This window comes from Triticum urartu, chromosome 2 (assembly GCF_003073215.2).
Source record: "Triticum urartu cultivar G1812 chromosome 2, Tu2.1, whole genome shotgun sequence".
Classification (NCBI taxonomy): domain Eukaryota; kingdom Viridiplantae; phylum Streptophyta; class Magnoliopsida; order Poales; family Poaceae; genus Triticum; species Triticum urartu.
The window spans coordinates 589,398,944-589,423,065 of NC_053023.1; positions in this window are offsets into that span (position 1 = coordinate 589,398,944).

Below are 24,122 nucleotides of genomic sequence, written 5' to 3' on the forward strand. Positions count from 1 at the left end.
AGAAGATTACATCGAATAGATCTCGAAGAGAATCGAGGAGAACTTTGTATTGAGATCCAAAGAGAGAGAAGAAGCCATCTAGCTACTAGCTATGGACCCGAAGGTCTGAAGTAAACTACTCACACATCATCGGAGGGGCCATGGAGTTGATGTAGAGGCCCTCCGTGATCAATGCCCCCTCCGGCGGAGCTCCAGAAAAGGCCCCAAGATGGGATCTCTTGGGTACAGAAGGTTGCGGCCTTGGATGTTTGCGGGGTATATGGATATATATATATATAGGAGGAAGAAGTAGGTCGGTGGAGCAACAAGGGGCCCATGAGGGTGGAGGGCACGCCCAGGGGGTGGGCGCGCCCCTTGCCTCGTGGCCTCCTCGATTGTTTCTTGACGTCCACTCCAAGTCTCCTGGATCACGTTTGTCCCAAAAATAACGCTCCCGAAGGTTTCATTCCGTTTGGACTCCATTTGATATTCCTTTTCGGTGAAACACTAAAATAGGCAAAAAAACAGCAATTTGGGTTGGGCCTCCGGTTAATAGGTTAGTCCCAAAAATAATATAAAAGTGTAAAAATAAGCCCATTAACATCCAAAATATATAATATAATAGCATGGATTAATCAAAAATTATAGATACATTGGAGATGTATCACTTAACTTTCGATGACGATCGGTATTATGAGTTTATGTGTTTTGATGTACCGAAGGTAGTTCGGAGTCCCGGATGTGATCACGGACATAACGAGGAGTCTCAAAATGGTCGATACATGAATATTGATATATTGGAAGGTTATGTTTGGACACCATAATGGTTTCCGATGAGTTCAGGCATATATCGGAGTACCGGGGGGTTACCGGAACCCCCGGGGGCTTAATGGGCCTACATGGGCTTTAGTGGAAGAGAGAGGAGGCGGCCAAGAGGTGCCCCCCCAAGCCCAATCCGAATTGGGAGGGGGGCTGGCCCCCCCTTTCCTTCTACTCCTCTTCCCCTCCCCCCCCTCCTATTAGGACTAGGAATGGGGGGAAACCTACTCCTGGTAGGAGTAGGAATCCCCCCTTGGGGGCGCACCATGAGGGTCGGCCGGCCTCCTCCTCACCTCCTTTATATACGGGGGAGGGGGGCACCCCATAGACACACAAGTTGACAATGGTTTTAGCCGTGTGCGGTGCCCCCCCCTCCACAGATACACACCTCGGTCATATCGTTGTAGTGCTTAGGCGAAGCCCTGCGCCGGTAACTTCATCATCACCGTCAACACGCCATCGTGCTGATGAAACTCCCCCTCGGTCTCAACTGGATCAAGAGTATGAGGGACGTCACCGAGCTGAACGTGTGCAGATCGTGAAGGTGTCGTGTGTTTGGTACTTGATCGGTTGGATCGCGAAGACGTTCATCGACATCAACCGCGTTTCTTAATGCTTCCGCTTTCAGTCTACGAGGGTACGTAGACATACTCTCCCCTCTTGTTGCTATGCATTCCTAGATAGATCTTGCGTGATCGTAGGAATTTTTTTTGAAATACTGCGTTCCCCAACATCCCTCGCATCTCTAATGCTGTCACATGTACATGTCTATGGGAGAATCCCTTGGTTCTCATAGTCTGCATTCATTTGCAGAATTCTTACAGCATCATATTCACTCCCCTGAAGCCAGTTCTTGCTTGACAAGTAGACGGAAGCCTTTCACTATTCTGAAGCCCATCGGTCTGAATATCATGGCCACTGAGAAATCTACTAGGAAGGGTGGCAGGCAGCGCCGTGGAAATACAGCTCTAGACCTGCCTCCGGATCTGTATGAAATGTACAAGACCGATCCAGAGGAGAACTACAATCAGCGCAAAACCCGGATCCAATGGATCTGAAGATATTGGGCAGAAAAGTGGTTCAAGTACAACTTCGTCACTGCTGAATATGCTGAGAAGAATGCCATCAAGCGCCCGTGGGGCGATATTCCCTACAAGAATCTGCAACCCAAGTCCAAGCCTGAAGCTATTGCCCAAGGCTACTATCCTTGCTTGGTCAGAGGACCGCAACCTGAAAATGCCGACCCATCATCTTTGTTATGGTGTTGTGACAAGAATCTCTTCAAGAAGAACTATCAATTCGCAAAGGATTCAGCTGCTGATACGTCTCCAACGTATCTATAATTTTTTATTGTTCCATGCTATTATATTATCCATCTAGGATGTTTTATATGCATTTATATGCTATTTTATATGATTTTTGGGACTAACCTATTAACCTAGAGCCCAGTGCCAGTGCCAGTTTCTGTTTTTTCCTTGTTTTTGAGTTCTACAGAAAAGGAATACCAAACGGAGTCCAATTGACGTGCCAATTTTTGATGATTTTTTATGGACCAAAAGAAGCCCCCAGAGTAAGAGAGTTGGGCCAGAAGAGTCCCGAGCCGTCCATGAGGGTGGAGGGCGCGCCCTACCCTCCTGGGCGCGCCCCCCTATCTCGTGGACGACCCGGGGACCCCCCTGACTTGTTCCCGATGCCAAAAATTCCTATAAATACAGAAACCTCCAAAAAATAACCTAGATCGGGAGTTCCGCCGCCGCAAGCCTCTGTAGCCACCGAAAACCAATCTAGACCCATTCTGGCACCCTGACGGAGGGGGGAGTCCATCACCGGTGGCCACCTTCATCATCCCAGCGCTCTCCATGACGAGGAGGGAGTAGTTCACCCTCGGGGTGAGGGTATGTACCAGTAGCTATGTGTTTGATCTCTCTCTCTCGTGTTCTTATTCGGCACGATCCTGATGTATCGCGAGCTTTGCTATTATAGTTGGATCTTATGATGTTTCTCCCCCTCTACTCTCTTGTAATGGATTGAGTTTTCCTTTTGAAGTTATCTTATCGGATTGAGTCTTTAAGGATTTGAGAACACTTGATGTATGTGTTGCATGTACTTATCTGTGGTGACAATGGGATATTCACATGATCCACTTGATGTACGTTTTGGTGATCAACTTGCGAGTTCTGTGACCTTGTGAACTTATGCATAGGGGTTGGCACACGTTTTCGTCTTGACTCTCTGGTAGAAACTTTGGGGCACTCTTTGAAGTTCTTTGTGTTGGTTGAATAGATGAATCTGAGATTGTGTGATGCATATCGTATAATCATACCCACGGATACTTGAGGTGACATTGGAGTATCTAGGTGACATTAGGGTTTTGGTAGATTTGTGTCTTAAGGTGTTATTCTAGTACGAACTCTAGGATAGATCGAATGGAAAGAATAGCTTCGTGTTATTTTACTATGGACTCTTGAATAGATCGGTCAGAAAGAATAACTTTGAGGTGGTTTTGTACCCTACAATAATCTCTTCGTTTGTTCTCCGCTATTAGTGACTTTGGAGTGACTCTTTGTTGCATGTTGACGGATAGTTATATGATCTAATTATGTTATTATTGTTGAGAGAACTTGCACTAGTGAAAGTATGAACCCTAGGCCTTGTTTCCTAGCATTGGAATGTCGTTTGTGCTCACTTTTATCATTAGTTACCTTGCTGTTTTTATATTTTCAGATTATGAAAACCTATATCTACCATCCATATTGCACTTGTATCACCATCTCTTCGCCGAACTAGTGCACATATACAATTTGCCATTGTATTGGGTGTGTTGGGGACACAAGAGATTCTTTGTTATTTGGTTGCAGGGTTGTTTGAGAGAGACCATCTTCATCCTACGCCTCCCACGGATTGATAAACCTTAGGTCATCCACTTGAGGGAAATTTGCTACTGTCCTACAAACATCTACACTTGGAGGCCCAACAACGTCTACAAGAAGAAAGGCTATGTAGTAGACATCAAGCTCTTTTCTGGCGCCGTTGCCGGGGAGGTTAGTGCTTGAAGGTATATCTTTAGATCTTGCAACCAAATCTTTTAGTTTCTTGTTTTATCACTAGTTTAGTCTATAAAAGAAAAATTACAAAAAAATGGAATTGAGATTGCCTCATATGCTTCATCTTTTTAATGTCTTTCGTGAAAATACGGATTCCGATAATTGTGCCAAAGTGTTAGAAGGAGAATGCATTAAAATGTTTGGCACTAAATATTTGAATGATGAGCATGATTGCAATGCTGTTAGTATGAATTCCTTGGATATCCGTGATGCTAATGATATGCAAAGCCACAAGCTTGGGGATGCTATGTTTGATGAAGATGATATTTTTATTCCCCCAAGTTTTGATGAGCAAATTTATCATGATGATAGCATGCCTCCTTTTTATGATGATTATGTTGATGAAGTGGTTTCGGAGAGGTCATGACTTTATTTAGTGATGAATCCACTATTTCGGAAGAGGTTCCAATTGATTATGAGAACAAAGTTACTATCTATGATGATTATTGTGATGACATGTATGCTATAAAGAACAAAGATAACCATGAAACTTGTCATCTTGATATTAATTTTCAATTGGATTATGCTTCACATGATAGTTATTTTGTTGAGTTTGCTTCCACTACTATTCATGAGAAAAAAATTCTTATGTGGAGAGTAATAAAAATTCTATGCTTGTGGCTCATGAAAAGGATGCTTTATGTGATAGTTATATTGTTGAATTCATTCATGATGCTACTGAAAATTATTATGAGGGAGGAATATATGCTTGTAGGAATTGCAATAATACCAAGTTTCCTCTCTATGTGCTTAAAGTTTTGAAGTTATGCTTGTTTTGATTTCCTATGCTAGTTGATTCTTGTTCCCATAAATTGTTTGCTCACAGAATCCCTATGCATAGGAAGTGGGTTAGACTTAAATGTGCTAGTCATATTCTCCATGATGCTCTCTTTATGTTTCAATTCTTATCTTTTATGTGAGCATCATTGAAAACGTCATGCCTAGCTAGGGGCGTTAAACGATAGCGCTTGTTGGGAGACAACCAAACATTTACCCCTACTATTTTTGTGTGTCCTCATGATTAAGCTACTGTAGTAATCATGTTTTATAGCTTTTGTTCAATAGAGTGCCAAGTAAAGCCTTTAGGATCTTCTTGGGTGGTTGTTGTTTGATCTTGCTGATAAAAACAGAAAGTATGCGCTTACAAAAATAATTTTCATTTTTACCAGAGAGCGATAAAATACCAATTCCAACTGCAGTAGATCAATATACAAATTGTCCTGGTCGTCCTAATTTATCAGAATTTTTGGAGTTACAGAAGTATTCGAAACCTCCAGATTGCTACAGACTGTTCAGTTTTTGACAGATTCTGTTTTCTATGTGTTGTTTGCTTATTTTGATGAATCTATGAGTAGTATCGGAGGGTATGAACCATAGAGAAGTTGGAATAAAATATATATTACACCAAATAAATAATGAGTTGACAACAGTAACAAAAGTGGTGATTTATTTTCTTATACTAAGGGAGCTTACGAGTTTTCTGTTGTGAACTTTTCAAGTTTTGGGTAAAGATTTGACGGACTATGGAATAAGGAGTGGTAAGAGCCTAATATTGGGGATGCCCAAGGCACCCCAAGGTAATATTCAAGGACAACCAAGAGCCTATGCTTGGGGATGCCCCAGATGGCATCCCCTCTTTCGTCTTCATTCATTGATAACTTTACTTGAGGCTATATTTTTATTCACCACATGATATGTGTTTTGCTTGGAGCGTCATTTTATTTTATTTTGTTTTGCTTGTTGTTTGAATAAAATACCAAGATCTAAAATTCTTAAGTGTTAGAGAGTCTTCGCATAGCTACATAATTATTCAACTACTCGTTGAACTTCACTTATATCTTTTGAGCTAGATAATTTTGCTCTAGTGCTTCACTTATATATTTTTAGAGAAAGATGGTGGTTTTATTTTATAAAAATTATTGATCTCTCATGCTTCACTTATATTATTTTTAGAGTCTTTTATAACAGCATGGTAATTTGCTTTGGTTATAAAATTAGTCCTAATATGATGGGCATCCAAAGATGGGTATAATAAAAACTTTCATATAAAGTGCATTGAATAGTAGGAGAAGTTTGCTACTTGATGATTGTTTTGAGACATGAGGATGGTGATATTAGAGTCATGCTAGTTGAGTAATTGTGAATTTGAGAAATACTTGTGTTGAGGTCTGCAAGTCCCGTAGCATGCACGTATGGTAACCGTTGTGTAACAAATTTGAAGCATGAGGTATTTCTTTTATTGTCTTCCTTATGAGTGGCGGTCGGGGACGAGCGATGGTCTTTTCCTACCAATCTATCCCCCTAGGAGCATGTGTGTAGTTCTTGGTTTTTATGACTTGTAGATTTTTGCAATAAGTATGTGAGTTCTTTATGACTAATGTTGAGTCCATGGATTATACACACTCTCACCCTTCCACCGTTGCTAGCCTCTCTAGTACCGCGCAACTTTCGCTGGTACCATACACCCACCATTTACCTTCCTCAAACCAGCCACCATACCTACCTATTATGGCATTTCCATAGCCATTCCGAGATATATTGCCATGCAACTTTCCACTGTTTCGTTTATTATGACATGCTTCATCATTGTCATATTGCTTTGCATGATCATGTAGTTGACATTGTATTTGTGGCAAAGCCACCGATCATAATTCTTTCATACATGTCACTCTTGATTCATTGCACATCCCGGTACACCGCCGGAGGTATTTATATAGTCATATTTTGTTCTAAGTATCGAGTTGTAAGTAAATAAAAGTGTGATGATCTTCATTATTAGAGCATTGTCCCATGTGAGGAAATAAAAAGTGTGATGATCTTCATTATTGAGCAATTTCTCGCTTCATTCAAGTCCTCCAATACGACTGCTTTAGGTCATGGTACATCTTTGTACTTCCAGTATGAATGGATATAAGGGAATTGTGCGCCTCGTTCATAATGACTTTCCTTAGATTGCCTTTAGGAACCACAATTCGATCTTCGAAGAAAAGAGTTTCTTTGTCATCAAGGCGATAGCACTTGTACTTGGGTTGGCTCTTGGCAATCCCATTTTTCACCTTATTCACCATGGCATCAAGAAGTTGTGCCTCACGAATTTGATCTTCCAAAATAGGAGATACTTGGAGGTTGGCAAGCAAGCCTTGAGGAACAACTTGGAGGTTCAGTTTGCGGAAAGCTTCACAAAGGTCCAGTTGGAAGGGCTTGAGAATTAAGCTGTTGCAGTAAGCCTTCCTACTCAAAGCATCTGCAATGACATTGGCCTTTCCTGGAGTATATTCAATACTCGGATTGTATTCTTGAATCATTTCAACCCAACGAGTCTTCCTGAGGTTGAGGTTGGGTTGAGTGAAGATGTACTTGAGGCTCTTATGATCCGTGAAGATGACCACTTTCCTTCCCAACAAGAGATGTCTCCATGTTAATAGAGCATGGAAAACTGCCGCCAACTCGAGGTCATGAGTGGGGTAGTTCTTTTCGTTGGGCTTCAACTGGCGAGAGGTATAAGCCACAACTTTCTTCTCTTGCATTAACACAGCACCGAGACCTTGCAGGGAGGCATCACAGAAAACTTCAAAAGGCTTGGATTCATCAGGAGGAGTCAAAACAGGAGCTATGACTAACTTCTCTTTGAGGGTGTTGAAAGCAATGTCACATTCAGGCATCCATACATACTTGACATGCTTTTGGAGGAGGTTGGTAAGAGGCTTTGCAATCTTAGAGAAATTCTCAACGAATCTTCGACAATAGCTTGCAAGCCCAAGAAAACTGCGGAGCTGCTTGACATTCTGAGGCGGTTCCCAATTCACAATTGCAGACACCTTCTCAGGATTAACAGCGATGCCCTTGGCGGAGATGATATGCCCAAGGTAAATAACTTCGTCAAGCCAGAACTCACACTTGGAAAACTTCGCATAGAATTGATGCTCTCTGAGTTTCTCGAGTACCAATCTCAAATGCTTGGCATGATCCTCCTTGTTCTTGGAAAAGACCAAAATATCATCGAGATACACGAGGACAAAATTATCTGTGTAAGGGTTGAAGATGAAGTTCATCATGCGAGAGAACGTTGGAGGAGCATTGACAAGGCCGAAAGACATGACAGTATATTCATAAGAACCATAGCTTGTTCTGAATGCTATCTTGGGGATATCTTGTTCACGAATGCGAATCTGATGATAACCCATACGGAGGTCAAGCTTGGAGAATACTTGGGCACCCTTAAGTTGCTCAAAAGCTCATTGATGTTGGGAAGTGGGTACTTGTTCTTTATTGTTTTCTTGTTCAATGGGCGGTAGTCGACGCAGAGTCGTTCCGTTCCATCCTTCTTCTTGACAAAAAGAACACCACAACCCCATGGTGATGAACTCGGTCTGATCAGACCCATACTCTCTTGTTCATCGAGTTGTTTCTTCAACTTCTTCAACTCTTCTGGACCAAGCTTGTAAGGACGCTTGCAAACAGGTTACGTGCCAGGCTCAAGATCGATAACGAATTCAACTGGCCGGTGAGGAGGCATTCCTGGAAGCTCTTATAGAAAGACGTCTTGATATTCACAAACGACTGGAATCTGAGAGATGACATTCAACTCGCCCTTCTCATTGAGAGAAAACAGTCGAATGGTATCATCACGAGCGGCATAGATAATCACATCCTCAGAAGAGTGTGTCAATTGAATCTGCCTGGCAGCACAATCAAGCTGAGCCTTGTGCTTAGAAAGCCAGTCCATGCCGAGAATTAGATCAATATCCGAGTCACCAAGGACCATTGGAGAAGACATAAATTTATAGTCGCCCATCTTGATGGAAACATCCGGAGCCATCATTTTGGTGTTCATGAACAAACCCGGAGAGGAAACCGCTATCGGTTTAGGCAAATCGACAGTATGCAAATCATGCATGGATGCAAAAGGCTTTGATATGAATGAAATAGATGCACCAGTATCAAATAAGACTCTTGCAGGAATATCATTAACTGGAAGATTACCCATGATCACTTCTGAAGAATCCTCTGCCTGAGCTGCGTTCATCATGTTGACCTTTGCCGACTTGGAATTATGCTTGACCACCACTTTGCTGGCAGATCTCACAGGAGGAAGAGGCGGAAGGCGCCTTTGGTTGAAGCACTTGTTTGCATAGTGCCCTTTATGCTGACACTTATTGCAAGTCACCTCTCAGAGCGGACGGTGATAAGGAGCACTTGACCTTGGAGTAATAGACTGAGTTTTGTTCTGATAGCCTGGGTTGGGTGGGTGGATGATCCATTGCCACCTTTGCTCTTATGCTGGTAGGGCTGGAGAAACGGAGGAGGAGGCAACCAGAACTTCTGTTGCTTAGCTGCCACTTAAGTTGAAGAAGAAGATTGAGATGCATCCCTGACTCTCTTCTTAGAAGCATCACACTTGAGCTGAGCAGCTTCTTGCTTTAGTGTCATGTTGTAGAATTCATCATACTTAGTCAGCTCAAGAAGCACGAGAGCTAATTGCAGATCTTCTCTAAGGCCACCTATGAATTGATAAGTCATGCTCTTTTCATCAGGGACGTCTTGTTTAGCAAAGCGAGCGAGTTTCTGAAACTGGATATTGTAATGATACATAGACATGTTGCCTTGCTTGAGATTGCGGAACTCCTCACGCTTGCTCTCAGCAACACTTTGTGGAATGTGCCGAGCTTTGAAGTCTCAGCGGAAATCATCCTAGGTAATCACACGACCTCCTCTGGAATCTCTGTATTGTTGAAACCACTCAGCAACTTGGTCTTTGAGTTGGAACGAAGCAAACTTGACAAAGTCCTCAGGCCTGACATTGCTACACTCAAAATGTTTGCAGATATCCACGAGCCAGTCGTCGGCGTCTCTGGCCTTGACACAGTTACTGAAGGACTTCGGTTGGTTTGCGAGGAACTGATTGAGGGTAGCAAACTGAGGCTGATTGTTGCCTTGGCCTTGATTTCCTTGGTTGCCTTGCCCTTGGTTGCGCTCTTGCAAGAGTTGCAAAAGCATCTGAGTGTTGGCGTTGGTGGCTGCCATGACACCTTGCCATGCCTCCGGAGGTGGAGGTGGTGGCGGAGGTTCTGGATTCTGACGCGTTGGAGGAGCCATCCTGAAGAGGTTGACATCCGTTAGCATCTTGAAAGACAAATATTGAAGTTGGATCAATGGATCAAAATTGCAACATAAAGTCTTCACAATAAACATTCAAACAACGATGAACGAATGAATTCCAAAGTAAATCATCACACTTCCATTAATGTTGAGAAGCCACTTAGATAAAGGTAGATGAATAAATCAACAAGGTATGGATATGAACAAATAATTGGTAAGGATTACCCAATCACAAACCAAATATCTGTGGGAAGAAATACTAGAGCTACATGAATTCCCACCTATGAAACTCCCGAAACTTTCCGGTTATGCAATCAGGTGTTGGGGATACAGGGGAAGCATAATATCTCACCCAAAACTAGCAAATCCTACATCCAGTTGTATCCATCCTTCAACACATAACCAAGAAACCTTTGGAAATCATTTACCTCAACCTTCGAAAAGCATCCATTATACGAGTTATGGAAATACTCCCGAACTCCCGCCCCGGTACTGGGTGGCGTCGAGGTTATCTCACCAACAACTGCATAAAAGAGATTTTCGATGTCGGTGAACTCAGGTATTCCAGAACTGCAACGATAAAATTGTGACGACAACACCTCAGAGCTCAACTGTAACATCCCAAATTTTCAATTTGGAATGTTATACAATAGATCATTATTGCATATCATATTTATTGCATTTTAGTTGACCCTAGAAATTTCACGCAACTCAAGGACCCTCGGAGAGAGTTGGGGATTTCGTTATTTTCATATTTGAGTTGTCTCAATTTTGAAAATAGGATCATTTGATTTTATTTATTTTATCTTCAATTATTTCTATTATAAGAATTATGAGAGAGGGAATAAAATGACTTTCCCAAAATAAAGAAAAATTGAGGATTTAATAAAAAATCAAATAAGATTTTATTTTGGTTCTATTTGCTATTTTATTTGAATTTAGGAAAAATTGCACGTTTTCAAAAATTGCATTTAGGGCCAAGAAAATGTTCACCCTGTTCTAAAAAATTTATTTAGATAAAGAAAATTTGTTTTGACATTTTTAGAATTTTATTTATTTATTTCTAGAATTTTTTTAGTCGCAGCGAAATAGTTTTTTTTTTAAAAAGAGACCCCGCGCCCGACTGGGCCAAGGGCCCAGCCGAGCGGGCTGGCCTAGCCAGCCGCCGCCGCCTCCTGCCCGGGTCGGGACAGGAGTCCCGACCGCCGCCGCCGCCGAGTCCGGGAAGGACCCGCCTCCCGAGGCCGCCCCCTTCCCCAAGTCGCCGCCTCCCCCTTTATAAACCCCGCCGGACCCCCCTGGAGCCGCCCCACACCGCCGCCGCCTCCCCACGCCACCTGCGCCGCCGCAGCCGCCTGCCGCCGCCGCCCCACGCCACTTGCCGCCCCTGCCGCCGCCTGCAGCCGCCGCCCCGCACCACCCGCCACCGCTGGAGCCCCGTCGGAGCATCGCCGAAGCCCCGAGCTGAGGTAGCCACCGCCCCGGCTTTCTGAGAAAAGTCGTTTCGGTTTTTTTAGAAAACTCGAGTTTTCGTTTTTTTTAAATAGATCGGTTTTTCTCCGGTTTATTTATTTAGCGAGCGTTCGCTCGTTCATTCGTTTTAACGAACGCGTTCTACGTTTAGTTCCAGTTAATGAACGTTCATTCAGTAACCCGCTCGTCGTTTTTCTTTTTCTCGGATTAAATCCGTGATTTTTCTGATCGTGATTTCTGATCCGATGTTCGTTTTAGTTTAACTTTTCGCTCGTTTGTCAGAATCAGGCGATTCAAGTGCCTGGAGTTTTGTCTCGAAACCCTCTTTCCGTTTAACCAACTCTAACAAGTTTTTGCCTCAGTAAAAATTTCCCTAGATTCAGATTAGTAAATGGAGCTTATTTCTTTTGTCGTTTGTCTTTTGTTGCTTCATTCGATTTGGTTCTTTTTACCAACCGGAGTTCTTAAGTTGAACTATCTGGTTAGATCTTTTATTCGAGTTTTACCTGTGCATTAGTTGAGTACTTATTGTATGCTTTTTTGTTTGCGATAGAGTATCCGGAGTGCACTGTTTGCTACTTTTAATCGCTAGGTTTCACGGATCATCAGCAAGGCAAGTAACACTTTGATCATACTTCCTATTACCCAGTTTTTATTGCATTTGATCAACCCTCACACCATTGCATGATTAGGATCTAATTAAATTGTGGGTCTGGGAAGTAGATGAGGTAGTACCTATTACCTGTTACTATCAAACCCTTGGGAGTTACTTCTACGTTTGCTTGTTATGCCATGCTATGCTAGTAGACGTGGATTGGGTGAGTGAAATCCATGACAGATGTGAGATTGATAATTTAATGGTTTATCTAAGGTGGCAACTTAAATACACATCTGGGTGGATTGAGGCAACTGGGCATTCCAGCGATTGCCTGTTTTTCTTTTTGGACCTCCACCCAGTCTCAAAGGGGTCATGAGATTATTCATACTGGAAACTTCCGTGTGCAGCCACAAGCTACTATGGGCTCTAGCATAGTTGACTAAGTCGTGCGAACTCTTACAGTGGTAGACTAGCAGATGTAGGGGATGTAGGTGGTACGGTCTACCCGATCGTAAGGTGCTAGCGCTTCTGAAAGACTATGTCTCGGTCATCCGTTTCTCAAACACCCTGTAGTGCGAGAAATCCAACGGAGGAGATCGAGTCTTGTGGGGAAAAGTGCGCAAACCTCTGCAGAGTGTATAAACTAATCATGATTAGCCGTGTCCCCGGTTATGGACATCTTGAGTATCTAGTTCCTGGATTATCAGGTGAATCTCATCATGTTACTCTAATTAATCTTGTTGGGTTTTTAATGATGATGCTTAATTGGGATTGAGAATGCTGTCAACCATTCTCAATGTTTAACAACTACCATGATAGTTAAATAAAATTTATTCCTTTGCAGTAGGGAAAAATTGGCTTTACGCAAAACTGTAACCATAGAGCTTTCCAGCAGCCAAATATGCATGTCGTATAGTTTTATTCTTTCATCATTCTCTATGTGTTACACTGCCAGCATATTCCATGTGCTGACCCGTTTCAGGCTGCAACGTTCATGTTGCAGACTTTTCAGACGACGAGTAAGGTGCCTTTTAGGTCGTGGTTCTATACTCAGTGATGCCGTTGGAGTTGATGGACTCACTTATCTTCCAAGCCTTCCTTTGTTATCGTTATTAGATGGCCTTAAGCCATATTTATTGTAATAAGTTCTCTTTTGAGACACTCGATGTAATAAGTGTGTGATTGCTACTCTGTTATAAATCCTTCAAGTACTGTGTGGTGTCAGCATTACTGATCCAGGGATGACACCTGAGCACAGAGATTGGACCGTTTGAGGTCTGGTCGCTACAAGATGGTATCAGAGCACACGCTGACTGTAGGACACGACCACTAAGCTAAAACCCTAGATCACTACTCACTCTTCTCTTTATGACGTCTCATCTTTTCTACTCTTTTAGGATGGCAGATGCAAGGAACAAGTTCACGCAACCAAATGAAGATACACCCTTTGGACGTCCTTTGAAGGAAGTCACTAGATATCTGAACATAGGAGTACCAAGCTTCACCGGGACCTACAACGCCACTCTACCGGAAGAGGAGCACTGGATGATTCAAGTTCAAGTTCCAGGAAGGACGTTCATGCCAGTCACTGAGCCCATAGAGTTTTCATTTGATGCACCAACATGGAGTCTAGGAAAGAGCATGGCAGCTCACATCGCCATGGGACGCATTGGAGAAGTTTACCGCAATGATCTCAAGGATACTATCTACCAGATTTGTGGGCGCCGAGATGAGCACTGGGAGATGATCAGCACCAAGAAGGATAGATCAATTGCAGCTTTTATCCAGGAGTTAAACCAGCACATTCGACGTCAGGAGAACCAGATGTGCGCCGACATGATAGATCTGAAGAAGGCGAAGACAAGAATCAAGAAACTGGAGGAAGAACTCAAGGCTACACGTGAAGATTATGAAGAGGAAATCGAAGTAATAGTGGACAAGAATGCCGACCTAACAATGAAGATCGTAATATTTATGGGAGGCCCTACACCAGTAGAGGAAGATGAAGAACCCAAGGAGATTCGCCCGAACACTACATCATCATCGACGACACCGACTCGGATCCAGATGATAGCGATGATGACTATGTTGATGAAGCTGGAGTAGATATCATGGAATCTGCAACCGAAGAATATTTCTAGTAGACCACCCCAATAGTAGTAGTAGTCCCCCATGTAAATATAGTAGTCCGAGCACTTTTGCGATATTTAGACCGATTGTATGCCCTTGTTTGATTGAATGAAGTGGAATTGTTTTTTTTGCCTCATGTGCATATGGGTAGTGTTTTCTCTCTAGACCCCTCTCTATTCTTAAATCTCATCTTTTCTAAACCCCTCAGATGCCTCCGAGACGTGACCCCGGATTTACCTTCCCACCGGAGCTCACTCAGTTGATCCAGCAGCAGAACACATTGATGTAGTTGCTAGTCCAGAACCAGAATCAAGGGAACAACAACAACAACCCACCACCACCACCACCTGTTGATCACTTAGCCCGTTTTCTTAGGCTGAATCCGCCGGTGTTTTCCAGTAGCACCGAGCCGATAGTAGCAGATGATTGGCTCCGCAAGACAGTAAGGGAGTTGACCACGACAGGATGCACAGATGCGGAAAAGGTGAAGTTTGCCGCACATCAACTTGAAGGACCTGCAGCATCATGGTGGGAGAATTTCACAGCCAGTTTCCCTGTTGACACTGTCACATGGGACCAGTTCCAGCAGGCTTTCTGTACTGCCCATGTTTCAGCAGGAGCTATGGCCATGAAGAAGCGTGAGTTTCGCAACTTGCGCCAAGAAGGACGGACAGTTGGCCAGTATGTGGAGGACTTTAGTAAGCTAGCACGTTATGCCCCAAATGACGTTGCTATAGATGCACCTAAGCAGGAGATGTTTCTGGAAGGACTGAATGATGAGTTGAGCATGCAGTTGATGGTAGCAACCTTCAACAACTACCAGGAGTTGGTAGATCGTGCTCTCATGATTGAAGGGAAGCAACAACAAATTGAGAACCGCAAGAGGAAGTATGGACAAGGGAAGTACAATTCAGGAGCTCAGCAGAAGCGACGTTTTACCCCTAGACCAGGAGGACATTTTCAGCATACCCATGGAGGAGGTAGCTCGCACAATCATAATGGAACCAAGACTGGTAATGGGAATGGAGGAAGCAACGGCCAAAACCGTACCAACCCATCAATCCCAGCCAAAAGAGACCTGAGCCAAGTCACTTCTTTAAGTGCCAAAAGACCGGACATTATGCCAATGAATGTCCTGAGGCCCAGAATGGAAATGGCAATGGAATCTCTGGGAAGAAGCCAAACCCTTTCAATAGGGGACAGGTGAACCACGTAAATGTGGAGGAGGTTGAAGCCCAGCCCGATGCAGTAATAGGTAAGTTTTTGGTTAAGTCATTTACTGCACTCGTTCTTTTTGATACTGGTGCATCGCATTCATACATATCAAGGGGATTTGTGGATAAGTACAAACTGCCAACCCAAGCCCTTAGGTCACCCATGTTAGTAACCTCGCCTAGAGTAGAGTATATGGCTAGTCTATGGTGTGATCGGTTACCATTAAGGATTGGTAACTACGTGTTTCCCTCAGACCTAATAGTATTGGAATCTCAAGGATTGGATGTGATATTAGGCATGGATTGGTTATCGAAGTATGAAGGGAACATTGAATGTGCCAGTAATTCAATTTTGCTTACCACCCCAGAAGTGAGAAGGATCAAGTATGTATCCCGGCATGTGCCGAAAAGGACTCAAGTAAATTGCCTAACAGGAGTTGTGCAGGAGGAAGTACCAGTAGTGAAGGATTTCCCTGATGTATTTCCAGAAGAGTTGCCAGGCATGCCACCGGATAGAGACATTGAGTTTTTGATTGATCTTTTGCCAGGCACAGGGCCAATATCTAAGAGACCATATAGAATGCCCGCAAAGGAATTGGAAGAAATTAAGAAGCAGATCAAGGAGTTACTAGATAAAGGATATATCCGCCCAAGTTCTTCACCTTGGGGATCGCCAGTACTTCTAGTGGAGAAGAAGGATGGATCGTTAAGAATGGTTGTTGATTATCGAGGATTGAATGAAGTAACCATCAAGAACAAGTACCCACTACCGATGATAAATGATCTGTTTGATCGATTGCAAGGAGTTAAGGTATTTTCCAAGATCGACCTGCGATCGGGATACCATCAGTTGAAGATTCGAGAACAGGATATACCTAAGACGGCTTTTACCACCAGGTATGGGTTGTACGAGTATACCGTATGTCATTTGGCCTGACTAACACACCTGCATATTTTATGAACATGATGAACAAAGTGTTTATGGAGTTTTTGGATAAGTTTGCCATAGTGTTCATTGATGATATCCTAGTTTACTCGAAGGATGAAGAGGAGCATAAGGAGCATTTGCGTTTGGTACTTGGTAAGCTCAGAGAACATCAGTTATATGCCAAGTTTAGCAAATGTGAGTTTTGGTTGAAGGAAGTTGGATTCCTCAGACACGTTATATCTGGAGAAGGTATAGTAGTAGATCCCACTAAGGTTGACACTGTGACAAATTGGGAAGCGCCAACAACAGTTGGAGAGATCCAGAGTTTTCTTGGACTTGCAGGATACTACCGGAGATTCATTGAAAATTTCTCGAAGATTGTGAAACCTATGACAGAATTGTTGAAGAAGGATACCAAGTTCATATGGACTAAGGAATGTGAGGCTAGTTTCCAGGAGTTGAAGAAACGCTTGGTTACATCACCAGTGTTAATTTTGCCAGATCAGACCAAGGATTATGAGGTGTATTGCGATGCTTCACGTCGAGGACTTGGAGCAGTGCTTATGCAAGAAGGAAGAGTTGTTTCATATGCCTCACGATAGCTTAAGCCTCATGAGTTGAATTATGCAACGCATGATTTGGAGTTAGCAGCCGTAGTGCATGCATTGAAAACTTAGATACATTTTCTAATTGGAAACCATTGTGAGGTGTACACGGATCACAAGTGCTTGAAGTATATCTTCACGCAGAAGGAGTTGAATCTCAGGCAAAGGAGATGGTTGGAGCTCATCAAGGATTATGATATGAGGTTGCATTATCATCCTGGAAAGGCTAACGTAGTAGCTGACGCGTTGAGCCGTAAAAGCCATGTCAACACCTTAATGACGGGAGATTTACCAAGAGAGTTAGCCGAGAATCTTCATGAGCTATGTTTGGAGATAGTCCCGAGAGGCTATGTAGCAACATTGGAGATTCAGTCTACTTTGATGGATAAGATCAGACAAGCCCAGAAAACTGACAAGGAGATTGCTTCTATTAAGGAGAAAATGAGCAAAGGAAAAGCTAAAGGATTTCATGAGGATGAGCACGATATATTATGGTTTGAAGACCGTGTTTATGTGCCTAATGACCCAGAGATCAGGAAGTTAATTCTGCAAGAGGCCCATGATTCACCATATTCAATTCACCCAGGAAATACCAAGATGTATTTGGATTTGAGGGATATTTTCTGGTGGACCGGAATGAAGAAGGATATTGCGGAGTATGTAGCCATTTGTGATGTATGTTAGAGAGTAAAGGCAGAGCATCAGAAGCCAGCAGGATTGCTACAACCATTGCCGATACCTGAATGGAAGTGGGATAAGCTAGGCATGGATTTTATTACACGATTGCCCAGAATTCGTTCAGGCTATGACTCGATTTGGGTTGTAGTCGATCGTTTGACAAAGGTAGCTCATTTCATCCCAGTGAAGACTACCTATACTAGTGCCAAACTGGCAAAGATATACATGACCAGAATCGTATGTCTGCATGGAGTTCCAAGGAGCATTGTATCAGATAGAGGAACCCAGTTTACCTCAAAGTTCTAGAATCAGTTGCACGAAACTTTGGGTACCAGGCTAGAGTTCAGTACAGATTTCCATCCACAGACAGATGGACAGACCGAGAGAGTCAATCAGATTTTGGAGGATATGCTAAGAGCTTGTGCGCTAGATTACGGATCTAGTTGGGACGAGAATTTGCCATACGCAGAATTCTCTTATAACAACAGTTATCAATCCAGTTTGAAAATGGCCCCTTTCGAAGCCTTGTATGGAAGGAGGTGCAGGACCCCGTTGTCATGGGATGAAGTTGGAGACCGTCAATTGTTTGGACCAGATCTGATGAAGGAGTCTGAACATAAAGTAAAATTGATTCGCGATAGGCTCAAGGTAGCCCAGTCCAGACAGAAGAGCAACGCAGATTCAAAACGCAAGGAGACAGTTTACGAAGTCGAAGACCGAGTTTATCTTCGAGTATCTCCACTTCGAGGAGTTAAGCGCTTTGGAGTTAAGGGAAAGTTAGCGCCATGTTTTGTAGGACCATACAAAGTTGTGGAGCGTATGGGAGAAGTAGCCCACAAATTGGAATTGCCTGAAGGATTGTTAGGAGTTCACGATGTGTTCCACGTTTCCCAGTTAAAGAAGTGCCACACAGAGATGGCTGATATACCGCTAAGAGATACAGTGCTGCTGGAAGCGATTCAGTTGGACAGTGATTTGACCTATGAGGAGAGACCAGTCAAGATTCTTGAGTATGCCAGCCGAGTCACCCACAGCAAGGTTATCAAGTTTTGCAAAGTTCAGTGGAGCCACCATACGGAGGATGAAGCCACCTGGGAACGAGAGGAAGATCTGTTGAAGGACCACCCTCACCTATTTTCTAGCCAACCCGAATCTCGAGGGCGAGATTCATCTTAAGGGGGGTAGGTCTGTAACATCCCAAATTTTCAATTTGGAATGTTATACAATAGATCATTATTGCATATCATATTTATTGCATTTTGGTTGATCCTAGAAATTTCAAGCAACTCAAGGACCCTCGGAGAGAGTTGGGGATTTCGTTATTTTCATATTTGAGTTGTCTCAATTTTGAAAATAGGATCATTTGATTTTATTTATTTTATCTTCAATTATTTCTATTATAAGAATTATGAGAGAGGGAATAAAATGGCTTTCCCAAAATAAAGAAAAATTGAGGATTTAATAAAAAAATCAAATAAGATTTTATTTTGGTTCTATTTGCTATTTTATTTGAATTGAGGAAAAATTGCATGTTTTCAAAAATTGCATTTAGGGCCAAGAAAATGTTCATCTTGTTCCAAATATTTTATTTAGACGGAGAAAATTTGTTTTGGCATTTTTAGAATTTTATTTATTTTTTCTAGAATTTTTTTTAGTCGCAGCGAAATAGTTTAAAAAAAAAGAGACCCCGCACCCGACTGGGCCAAGGGCCCAGCCGAGCAGGCCGGCCCAGCCAGCCACCGCCGCCTCCCGCTCCTGTCCTGACCGCCGCCGCCGCCAAGTCTGGGGAGGACCCGCCTCCCGAGGCCGCCCGCTTCCCCAAGTCGCCGCCTCCCCCCTTTATAAACCCCGCCGGACCCCCCTAGAGCCGCCCCACACCGCCGCCGCCTCCCCACACCACCCGCGCCGCCGCAGCCGCCGCCCCGCGCCGCTTGCCGCCGCCCACAGCCACCGCCCCGCACCACCCGCCGCCGCCGGAGCCCCAAGCCGAGGTAGCCGCCGCCTCGATTTTCTGAGAAAAGCCATTTCGGTTTTTTTAGAAAACTCGAGTTTTCGTTTTTTTAAATAGATCGGTTTTTTTTCGGTTTATTTATTTAGCGAGCGTTCGCTCATTTGTTCGTTTTAATGAACGCGTTCTTCGTTTAGTCCCAGTTAATGAACGTTCGTTCGTTAACCCGCTCGTCGTTTTTCTTTTTCTTGGATTAAATCCGTGATTTTTCTGATCGCGATTTCTGATCCGATGTTCGTTTTAGTTTAACTTTTCGCTCGTTTGTCGGAATCAGGCGAATCAAGCGCATGGAGTTTCGTCTCGAAACCCTCTTTCCGTTTAACCAACTCAAACAAGTTTTTGCCTCAGTAAAAATTGCCCTAGATTCAGATTAGTAAACAGAGCTTATTTCTTTTGCCGTTTGTCTTTTGTTGCTTCGTTCGATTTGGTTCTTTTTGCCAACCGGAGTTCTTAAGTTGAACTATCTGGTTAGATCTTTTATTCGAGTTTTACATGTGCATTAGTTGAGTACTTATTGTATGCTTGTTTGTTTGTGATAGAGTATCCGGAGTGCGCCGCTTGCTACTTCGAATCGCTAGGTTTCACGGATCATCAGCAAGGCAAGTAACACTTTGATCATACTTCCTATTACCCAGTTTTTATTGCATTTGATCAACCCTCACACCATTGCATGATTAGGATCTAATTAAATCGTGGGTCTGGGAAGTAGATGAGGTAGTACCTATTACCTGTTATTAACCCTTGGGAGTTACTTCTACGTTTGCTTGTTATGCCATGCTATGCTAGTAGACGTGGATTGGGTGAGTGAAATCCATGATAGATGTGAGATTGATAATTTAATGGTTTATCTAAGGTGGCAACTTAAATACACATCTGGGTGGATTGAGGCACCTGGGCATTCCAGCGATTGCCTGTTTTTCTTTTTGGACCTCCACCCAGTCTCAAAGGGGTCATGAGATTATTCATACTGGAAACTTCCGTGTGCAGCCACAAGCTACTATGGGCTCTAGCATAGTTGACTAAGTCGTGCGACCTCTTAAAGTGGTAGACTAGCAGATGTAGGGGATGTAGGTGGTACGGTCTACCCGATCGTAAGGTGCTAGCGCTTCTGAAAGACTATGTCTCGGTTATCCATTTCTCAAACACCCTGTAGTTCGAGAAATCCAACGGAGGAGATCGAGTCTTGTGGGGAAAAGTGCGCAAACCTCTGCAGAGTGTATAAACTAATCATGATTAGCCGTGTCCTCGGTTATGGACATCTTGAGTATCTAGTACCTGGATTATCATGTGAATCTCATCATGTTACTCTAATTAATTTTGTTGGGTTTTTAATGATGATGCTTAATTGGGATTGAGAATGCTGTCAACCATTCTCAATGTTTAACAACTACCATGATAGTTAAATAAAATTTATTCCTTTGCAGTAGGGAAAAATTGGCTTTACGCAAAACTGTAACCATAGAGCTTTCCAGCAGCCAAATATGCATGTCGTATAGTTTTATTCTTTCATCATTCTCTATGTGTTACACTGCCAGCATATTCCATGTGCTGACCCGTTTCAGGCTGCAACGTTCATGTTGCAGACTTTTCAGACGACGAGTAAGGTGCCTTTTAGGTCGTGGTTCTATACTCAGTGATGCCATTGGAGTTGATGGACTCACTTATCTTCCAAGCCTTCCATTGTTATCGTTATTAGATGGCCTTAAGCCATATTTATTGTAATAAGTTCTCTTTTGAGACACTCGATGTAATAAGTGTGTGATTGCTACTCTGTTATAAATCCTTCAAGTACTGTGTGGTGTCAGCATTACTGATCCAGGGATGACACCTGAGCACAGAGATTGGACCGTTTGAGGTCTGGTCGCTACATCAACTCCTCGGGACACTGCCACAACCCCTAAATGTCAGGAGGCACCAAGAATAATGTTCTCGTCACAAAACCATCAAAACGATTCGAAGATACCCGCGTGATCCTAAAAAAATTTAGTGAAATTTGAGGAGAGAAGAGTCAAAACTCTACGTCAGGAGGCCTCACCAGAGCGACGAAGGGACTGAGGAGTAACAATAATCCTACTCTCCGATATATATAATCCTAAGACTCAAAACATTTTCTTATAGACTCAACAACGTCAGCGTTTCGATCAAGCAGGGGGCTCCTAAGTCGGGGAAGGCTCTGATACCAACTTGTAACACCCATGATGCGGCTATATCTCCCACGTGTCGGGGCACGACTTAGAGGCATAACCGCATGGTAGGCATGTCGCAAGAGGGGTAATCTTTACTCATCCCATGTACTGAATAAGAAAGGGATAAAGAGTCGGCTTACAATCACCACTTCACATAATACATAAATATAGCATACATCATCCAGAATACAATCAAGGTCAGACTACGGAACCAAAATAGAGAAAGACAACCCCAAATGCTAGATCCCCGATCGCCCCAACTGGGCTCCTCTACTGATCATCCGGAAAAGAAACATAGTAACGACCCGAATCCTCGTCGAACTCTCACTTGAGTTCGGTAGCATCCCCTACACTGGCATCATCGGCACCTGCATCTGTTTAGAAGTATCTGTGAGTAACGGGGACTCAGCAATCTCACACCCTCGCGATCAAGACTATTTAAGCTTAAGGTAGGAAGGGGTAGTAAGGTGGAGTTGCAGCAAATCACTAAGCATATATGGTGGCTAACTTACGCAAATGAGAGCGAGAAGAGAAGCAAAGCACGGTCGAGAAGCTAATAGTGATCAAGAAGTGATCCTGAAGCTACTTACGTTCAAGCATAACACGAGACCGTGTTCTCTTCCTGGACTCCGCCGAAAAGAGACCATCATGGCTACACACGCGGTTGATTCATTTTAATTAAGTTAAGTGTCAAGTTCTCTACAACCGGATATTAACAAATTCCCATCTGCCCATAACCGCGGGTACGGCTTTCGAAAGTTCAAAACCCTGCAGGGGTGCCCCAACTTAGCCCATCACAAGCTCTCACGGTCAACGAAGGATATTCCTTCTCCCGGGAAGACCCGATCAGTCTCGGAATCCCGGCTACAAGACATTTCGAGGTAAAACAAGACCAGCAAAGCCACCCGATGTGCCAATAAATCCCGATAGGAGTCGCATGTATCTCGTTCTCAGGGCACACCGGATGGGCAAGACGTCAGGTTGGCATAGACCCTGGTTGCCCAGGGGGCACCGGACATCGCCCAGTTTGGACCAACACTCGGAGGAGCACTGGCCCCGGGGTTTAAAATAAAGATGACCCTTGAGTCTGCGAAACCCAAGGGAAAAAGGCTTAGGTGGCAAATGGTAAAACCAAAGTTGGGCCTTGCTGGAGGATTTTTATTCAAGGCGAACTGTCAAGGGGTTCCCATAACACCCAACCGCGTAAGGAACGCAAAATCAAGGAACATAACACCGGTATGATGGAAACTAGGGCGGCAAGAGTGGAACAAAACACCAGGCATAAGGTCGAGCCTTCCACCCTTTGCCAAGTATATAGATGCATTAAAGTAAACAAGATATAATAATGATATCCCAACAATATCCATGTTCCAACATGGAACAAACTTCAACTTCACCTACAACTAGCAACGTTATAAGAGAGGCTGAACTAAAGCGGTAACATAGCCAAACAACGGTTTGCTAGGAAAGGTGGGTTAGAGGCTTGACATGGCAATATGGGAGGCATGATATAGCAAGTGGTAGGTATCGTAGCATAGCAAAAGAGCGAACAACTAGCAAGCAAAGATAGAAGTGATTTCGAGGGTATGGTCATCTTGCCTGCAACGTTCTCAGAGTTGTCGAAAGGTTGATCCTCGTTAGCGTACTCAACAGGTTCCTCGATCACGTACTCATCTCCCGGCTCTACCCAAGGCAAGAACACAAGCAAATGACCAACAATCAAACACGGTGTAATGCACAAACAACATGATGCAAAACATGGCATGACATGCGGGATGTGAAATGCAATGCATATGCGTGCTCTGGAAGGAAAAGATTGATCAAGGCATCAACTTGGCAAATAAAGTGTTCCGCTGGAAAAATGAGTTGATTTGGGTCGAAATCGATATAAATATCACCGGAATCAGATGCGCGGTTTGCAAATGGCAAGCAAAACAAGAAAGGCACAATTCTGTGATTAACAGCACGATGCCATCTGGAATGCAACAAGAAACTAAGCTAATGCACCCCAACATAGCAACAAAGCATATGGAAGTGATGTTCTCAAGATGCTTGATAAAACATGAACACTGAGCTACGGCTAAAACACACTACAACAGGTTCAAACAAGCATGACAAAAGTGCAAAAGATATCAGCTTCACATACTTAGTGAAAATACTAAACATGCCAGGAATAACATCAGGAAGCCAGGTTTAGAGCAAGCAAACAACATGATACAGGAACATATCATAGAAAACAAAGGCATGGCATGAATCTACTCAAAGCATAGAACAAAAGTCCCTTACTTATCATCAGCCAAA